At 37.2% G+C, this 6,962-nt stretch overlaps 1 pseudogene; it reads right to left on the bottom strand.

The window, feature by feature from the left end:
- Positions 1 to 2,992: 2,992 nt before the first annotated feature.
- Positions 2,993 to 4,997, bottom strand: LOC125112952 (olfactory receptor 4A47-like; annotated as a pseudogene).
- Positions 4,998 to 6,962: the final 1,965 nt, after the last annotated feature.

Here is a 6,962-nt window from a genome sequence, read left to right as displayed (position 1 = left end):
GGTACAAACCTTGAACTTGGGTTTTCTTTGTTGAGAAAACAAATTTTCCTTGGAATGCTGCTTTAGTAACAGATTATATAATTTTTGTTTGTTTGTTTGTTTTGTTTTGTCTTTTTGCCTTTTCTAGGGCTGCTCTTGTGGCACATGGAGGTTCCCAGGCTAGGGGTCGAATCGGAGCTGTAGCCAATGGCCTACACCACAGCCACAGCAACGTGGGATCTGAGCCACGTCTTCGACCTACACCACAGCTCATGGCAACACCGGATTCTTTAACCCGCTGAGCAAGGCCAGGGACCGAACCCGCAACCTCATGGTTCCTAGTCGGATTCATTAACCACTGAGCCACGACGGGAACTCCTATATAATGTTCTTTTAAGTGATCTACTGTATTTGCTTTTGAGGTCTCTTATAACTTTTGTTAAGACAAAAGTATTATCCACAGCGACTTATGATTCTATCTGACCAAATTAAAAAAAATTTATAACACTTTCAAATTCTAATTAAAGTGCTTTTAACTCAGCTAACTTCAGAATGCTTCATGGGATACTTGAGGCATTCGAAAAATATTAAATTAACTAAAATTATTTGAAATGTTAAAATACATAGAGAGCATTATCAAATGAGTGATAAGCCTCAGATTATATAGAGGAATAGATTTTTTAAATATAAATATTCTAGAACTTTTACAGTTTCTGATATTTGTATATAAACTGGTACTATGTTATAATTCTTTTTTTTTTCTAGTTAGTTCAAATTGTTATATGTCCCAACAGTTACCAAGATTCATTGCCAATTTGCATAATGATCAGGTTTAAAATGTGCCTTAAATCTTTTATCACTGGTAGTAATTGGCTTTACTCTGATACCTTTGCAAAAATGTTTCCTTTTCCAGAAGATCTATGTAAAGAACTTAAGAAAATACAAGTTTCTGACTTCCAGACCTTAATAATGAGCTGAGTAAAAATATTTTAAAAATTTCTAAATATTTATGATTTCATAAACAGTTAAACAAAAAGCATTGGTTACATTGGACTGTATGAACTGGTGACTATTGTTATAATTTTATGGTTCCTGTTTAAAATAATACTGACTTTTAATCTGTGTTTTCCAGGTATAAAAAAAAAATTCTCCCCAACAAACAATTTGGTAAAGTATACCTTTGTAAGTAGAACTTAAACATTTCTCTCTTCTCTAACTTACCCTCAGAGAATGGAAACTCTCAGGTTCCCAAGAGCTTTATCAGATAATTAGGAAGGCTACCTTGTACATAGCCTGTTAAAACCTCAGGGTATCTGCGTTTTTAAAAGGGAAGGAATTCACTGAGATCTTTAAGATAAAAATCTTTAAGACAAATACTTGGCATGACTTTCCTAGCTCTGAGGTGCCTTTTAAAAGCTTAGTCTATGATTGCTCATAAAGTTCTAACAAAGCCAATTAAAACAACACTATATGATCAATTTTATTCATGTAAATCATCAGGCCAAGGTTGTTGACACCAAACTTAATTGGCAAATACATTAGTCTTTGTTTGGTTAATATTTGATAAAAATGAGAGTAATTTTAGAGAGAAAGAGATGTTCCTTTGAAAACCTGCTGCATCTGTTAATCTCATTCTTTTAATTGTGGTCAGTATCACTAAGACTTACTTCCTAGATAGTTCTTTGATACTATGTTATATTGCTGTAAAGTTTAACTGAGCTTCTAAAAGAACATTCTAAGCTTGTTTCTAAAGTTTATCTCAGTAATCTATTTTTGGATAAAAATCAGATGCCCTAAAACCTACAACAAGGGGACTAAAAAGGGCATAATATAAAAGGACTATTTCCAAGCTTGTAGAGGAAGACCCTGATCACTTACCATGGAGCCAGGAGGAGGTACAACAATTTAGGGATTTAAGAGAGGCAATGACATGTGCCCCTCTTCTGGCTCTACCATCCTTTTTAAAAACCTTTTCAATTATTTGTAATGGGCTGGGGAATGGCTCTAGGGGTCCTCACACAGAAGCATGGGGGAAGCCACCAGCTGGTGGCCTTCCTTTCCTGCCTCCTGGACCCTGTCACCAGAGGATGGCTGAGTACATACAGTTGGTAGCCACCACTGCCCTATTAACTGAAGGAAACAGAAAACTCACCTTTGGAGGAAGGCTGACTATGAGTATAAAAATAGCAAATAGGGACACAAATGCCGGGTTGAAATAGATAAAATATTCTGTGGACACACTACACAAAGGCAGCTGTTATGCTTGTGCCACAGGGAGACAGAGGCCCAAGTGGTTCCCTTTCCTCTGGGATGGACGTCAGACCCACAGGGTCTTGAGTGTGTGATGGCCCTCTTTCAGGACAAAATGGCTGGAAATAGTGAGTCCAGTTGGACTTTGTCACTGCTATTCCCTGAGGTCAAAAGTTCTGCCAGTCAGCCCCTGAGAACTGTTCAGCGGCCGAATGAAAACATCAACTTCTCCTCATGTCTAAAATAACAAGAGGCAAAGGTGACTTTCTGAGGAAACCTGACCAGGTACAGCAAAAGCTGGTCCTACATCACCCCTGCAATAAATCCTAGTTCCAAGTGCCCAGGGCAGCTGTCTGGTGGCATTGTGGGAGTCCACTAATGGGCATCCTTGTGGAAAATCAAAGTGACACCTGTACTTTGGTGCAATTGGCCATCCCTTTCACCCTGGAATTTAGGCCCCAACCTCAAACTCAGCCAATCCCGAGGAAATGAGACATCTCCCCACCCCGGGGGGTGGGGGTTCTTTGACCTCCAGGTCTATATTGACTCAATAGCTGTTCCAAACAAATTTAAGGTAAGAAATAAGGTGGCTGCTGGTTTTGAATCTGCTCTCGTTTGGTGGTAAACCATAAAAAAATGTTGATTAGATAAACTGCATCTATTACAATCAACAAAGATTCATTAATTACACTAAAGATGCCATTTAAAAATAGCTAAACAGCTAAGACCTACTAGTCAAATGGCATGGGAAAATATACTTGCTTTAGACATGATGCTGGCAGCAAAGGGTGGAGTCTGTGTAATTATTGATATCCAGGGCTGTACTTTCATTCCCAACAACACTGCCCCCAGACAGCACCATCACTAAGGCCCTACACTGATTAACAACCTTAGCATATGAGTTTTCAGAGAATTCTGATATTAATGACCACTTCACAGAACTTTTAGAAAATTGGTAAGAAAAAAAAAAATGGAAGGGACTAATAGCTTCTATCTTTAACCCTCTAATTGCTGTAGTTAGTGTCTGTGTCTTAGTTGCATATTGTATAATTCCTTGTGCCAGGAGACTTATTCAAAAATTAATAGAATCTGCCCTAACAAAGCAACTGGACCCCCCCCTCCACCAAGAAAATATACTCCTGATGGGCACAATAGAATATGAGAGCCAAAACCATGCTCAAAAATTTGAAGAAAAGAACATTTGATTAAAAAATGAAAGGGGAAATTGTATAAAGTTAACATAATGTCTTTTCTATCAAAGGAAATCTTGGTTACTCCATTTTGCTCTAGTTTCAGTTGAAATGCCTTCCTGCAACCCCCCCCCCCATCTTTCCCTCTTCTCCCAGCAACAATTTGTCTCAAATTAGCCAACTGAGAAGAATGGGCACCCTGACCTGACCAATGGGAAGGGGACAGGTATATCATCTGCATTAGGGATAAACAGGGAGGGTCTTTTCTTCTTTGTGTGTGCTTTTTGAGTACACATGCCCTTCTGAAAAAGTAAAGAGCCTTGTCAAGATCTCCCAGTGTTCATGTGCCTCATTTTCTGACACTGATGATCTGAGCCATGTCCCCAAAAATAACATTAGTCAACCCAGAATATCTTTTTTTTTTTTATTGTCTTTTGTGCCATTTTCTTGGGCTGCTCCCATGGCATATGGAGGTTCCCAGGCTAGGGATAAAATCAGAGCTGTAGCTGCCAGCCTATGCCAGAGCCACAGCAATGTGGGATCTGAGACACATCTATGACCTAAAACACAGCTCATGGCAATGCTGAATCCTTAACCCACTGAGCAAGGCCAGGGATCAAACACACAACCTCATGGTTCCTAGTCGGATTTGTTTACCACTGACCATGATGGGAACTCCCAACTCAGAATTTCTTAGACTGTAAATTAATGGGTTCACCAAGGGTGGAAGGATTGTATAAAACACACACAATGATTTGTCAATGGGGAAGGGTTTTGCATACATGAAAATACGTGTAACAAAGAAGAAGACACACAATGACTTATCAATGGGGAAGGGATTTGCATACATGAAAATACATGTAACAAAGAGGAAGAGAGTGTGATGTGGGAACCACAGGTCTGGAGGGCTTTCAGCCTGCCTGCCTGACTCAGTTTTGCAGAGAGTGAAAGATAATTCCATAAGAAATGAGTAAGTGCAGAAACAACACAATTCACATCAGTCTTCCATTGGCCACCACTAGGATGCCAAAGACATGTGTGTCAGTACAAATGAGGTTTTTTTTTTTTGGCCTTTTTTGTCTTTTTCAGGGCCGCATATGGAGGTTCCAAGGCTAGGGGTCTAGTTGGAGCTGTAGCTGCTGGCCTAAGCCAGAGCCACAGCAACTCCAGATCCAAGCCACATCTGTGACCTACACCACAGCTCACAGCAATGCTGCATCTTTAACTGAGCAAGGTCAGGGATAGAATCTGCAACCTCATAGTTCCTAGTCAAATTCATTAACCACTGAGCCATGAAGGGAACTCGCAGATAAATTTAATAAAGGGAATGTGTTACACATAAAGTGATCACTGGAATTGGGGCCACAATGTCTAAGCCCATGAATAGTTCTCAGTTGAATAATTGAGTGCAGAAAACCTCCCATATAGGACAGCAGCAGTAATACAACACATACCATTTTTCTCATGATAACCAAATAATGCAAGGGCTTACAAATTGCAACATAGTGGTCATGCCATCACCAACAGGAGGGAGATCTCTGATCCACAAAAATGTTGCTCTGTAGCAAATGGGGTCATGCAAGAATCAAAAGATATATTATTGGGATTTTCTGTTGTGGCTCAGTGGTTAACGATTCCAACTAGGAACCATGAGGTTGCGGGTTTGATCCCTGGCCTTGCTCAGTGGGTTAAGGATCTGGTATTGCTGTGAGCTGTGGTGTAGGTTGCAGATGAGTCTTGGATCCCACGTTGCTGTGGCTGTGGCTTAGGCCAGCAGCTACAGCTCTGATTTGACTTCTAGCCTGGGAACATCCATATGCCAGAGGTGTGGCCCTAGAAAAACAAAAAAAAATAAAAAAAATATATATTATTGTCCCCAGAGATTAGGTCTGAAATCAATCTAGAGGTAATAGAAGATTATATTGGATCTATAAATGATAAGCTAGCAAGAAAGAAGTACATAGGACTTTAATCTTGGTTCAGGTGCTATTATACATTGCATTATACATTAATATTTAGTAAATATTATTAATTAGTAATTTAGTAATATTAAAAGTAAGTAATAATTTTAATTACTTTAGACATTTAAATTTGTGATTTTAAAATTGCATATGTAATGTGTGTTAAAACATAAAATGTTATATGTCTGTTCTATTCTGGCAAATTGATATGGACATTTTGCATAAATCTTTTAATATTATCAAAGCAACAATGTTTGTATATTGATAAAAAATTCATGTTCAATGAAGTACCTTGCTTACTGTTATTTAAGGAGACATAAATCTGTAATTGTAAAGAACAATAGTACTTTTATATTCTAATGTATCTTTTAAAAAAGCCATATTGTTAGGAAATTGTTAATATATATTTTTAAAAATAGGGATATGTTAACTTAGTTTTTTAAGTTGAAAGCCTAGCAGTGTTATCAGATTTCATACTATCACATTTTTGATGATTTAAATTATGGAAAATGATAATACACCTAATTTCTACATACAAATATATAACGGTATAATAGATTTATCCTGCTGAATTTAAACATTGATGGTTAATATGTGTAAGGATACAAGAGGCTGTAGAAAGTAAGGAGTGAAAAAATATTGTATACAGACTATGTTATGCCCCTCTGTTCTCCAAGAGGTTTGCCTAATCAGTCTATAGCTTCACCAATTATAGAACTCCCAAATTTAATGGGAGAAGTTATGTGAATGAGTCATGTTGAATATTTATTACAGCTAGCTTTTAAAGAAAGCATGAATTTTTTTCTGCACAGTTCCCACTCCACCAAATATATTTGGATGGAACTGACTAGTCTGCATTTGAGGTTTGGTGATTTTGTAATTTTCTTGAGCAGTGAATAACCCCCAAATTTGGGTTTATCAATAGGTGTATGGTTGTCTATTGCATAATTTTTTCCTTACCATTAGACGTAGGATCTCTGTGGAATCAAAGCTTTTTTTTCCTTTTTGAATTTTCTTTTCTTTACTAAGATGTGGTCTGTGCTTATTTGTTATGATATCTGAGGAAGCCTCCTGAGAAACCCATGGAACTCTAATGGGATTAGGCTTCCAGTACTTCCTCTCTAAAAAAATATTCTGAAGATTTTTAAAAAATGAATATAACCTTAATTATAACATTAATATTCTTATGAGTTGTGAGTATCCATTTCCTAAATAGAGTTTTTCTTCCTGATGTGAGTCTTCTTTTTTATATCCTATTTTTTCTCTATGATTCTACTTGTTTTTAGTCAGAATATATTATATCACATCTAAATATTATACTAGTATATAATAGTAAATTTAATTCCTAAGGCTTACAATCTTATCCTATGCCCAATAGGGGTTTGTGAGTTATAAGCATAATGTTCCCTTAATCCTGGACTTTGTCTATAATTCTTATCAAATTGAAAAAATCCATATGATTTGTTCTAATGCAATGCTCACATTAGGAATCCTTATCCTTTATTAAGCTATTATAAGTGCTAGGGAGAGGTCCAGATATTTTACCTACAATAAGAGAACAACCCTAAATGGAAGGCATTAT

Source organism: Phacochoerus africanus, chromosome 12, assembly GCF_016906955.1.
Source record: "Phacochoerus africanus isolate WHEZ1 chromosome 12, ROS_Pafr_v1, whole genome shotgun sequence".
Lineage (NCBI taxonomy): Eukaryota > Metazoa > Chordata > Mammalia > Artiodactyla > Suidae > Phacochoerus > Phacochoerus africanus.
The sequence above is the reverse complement of the archived record's forward strand: the minus strand, read 5'-3'. Positions and strand labels throughout refer to the sequence as shown.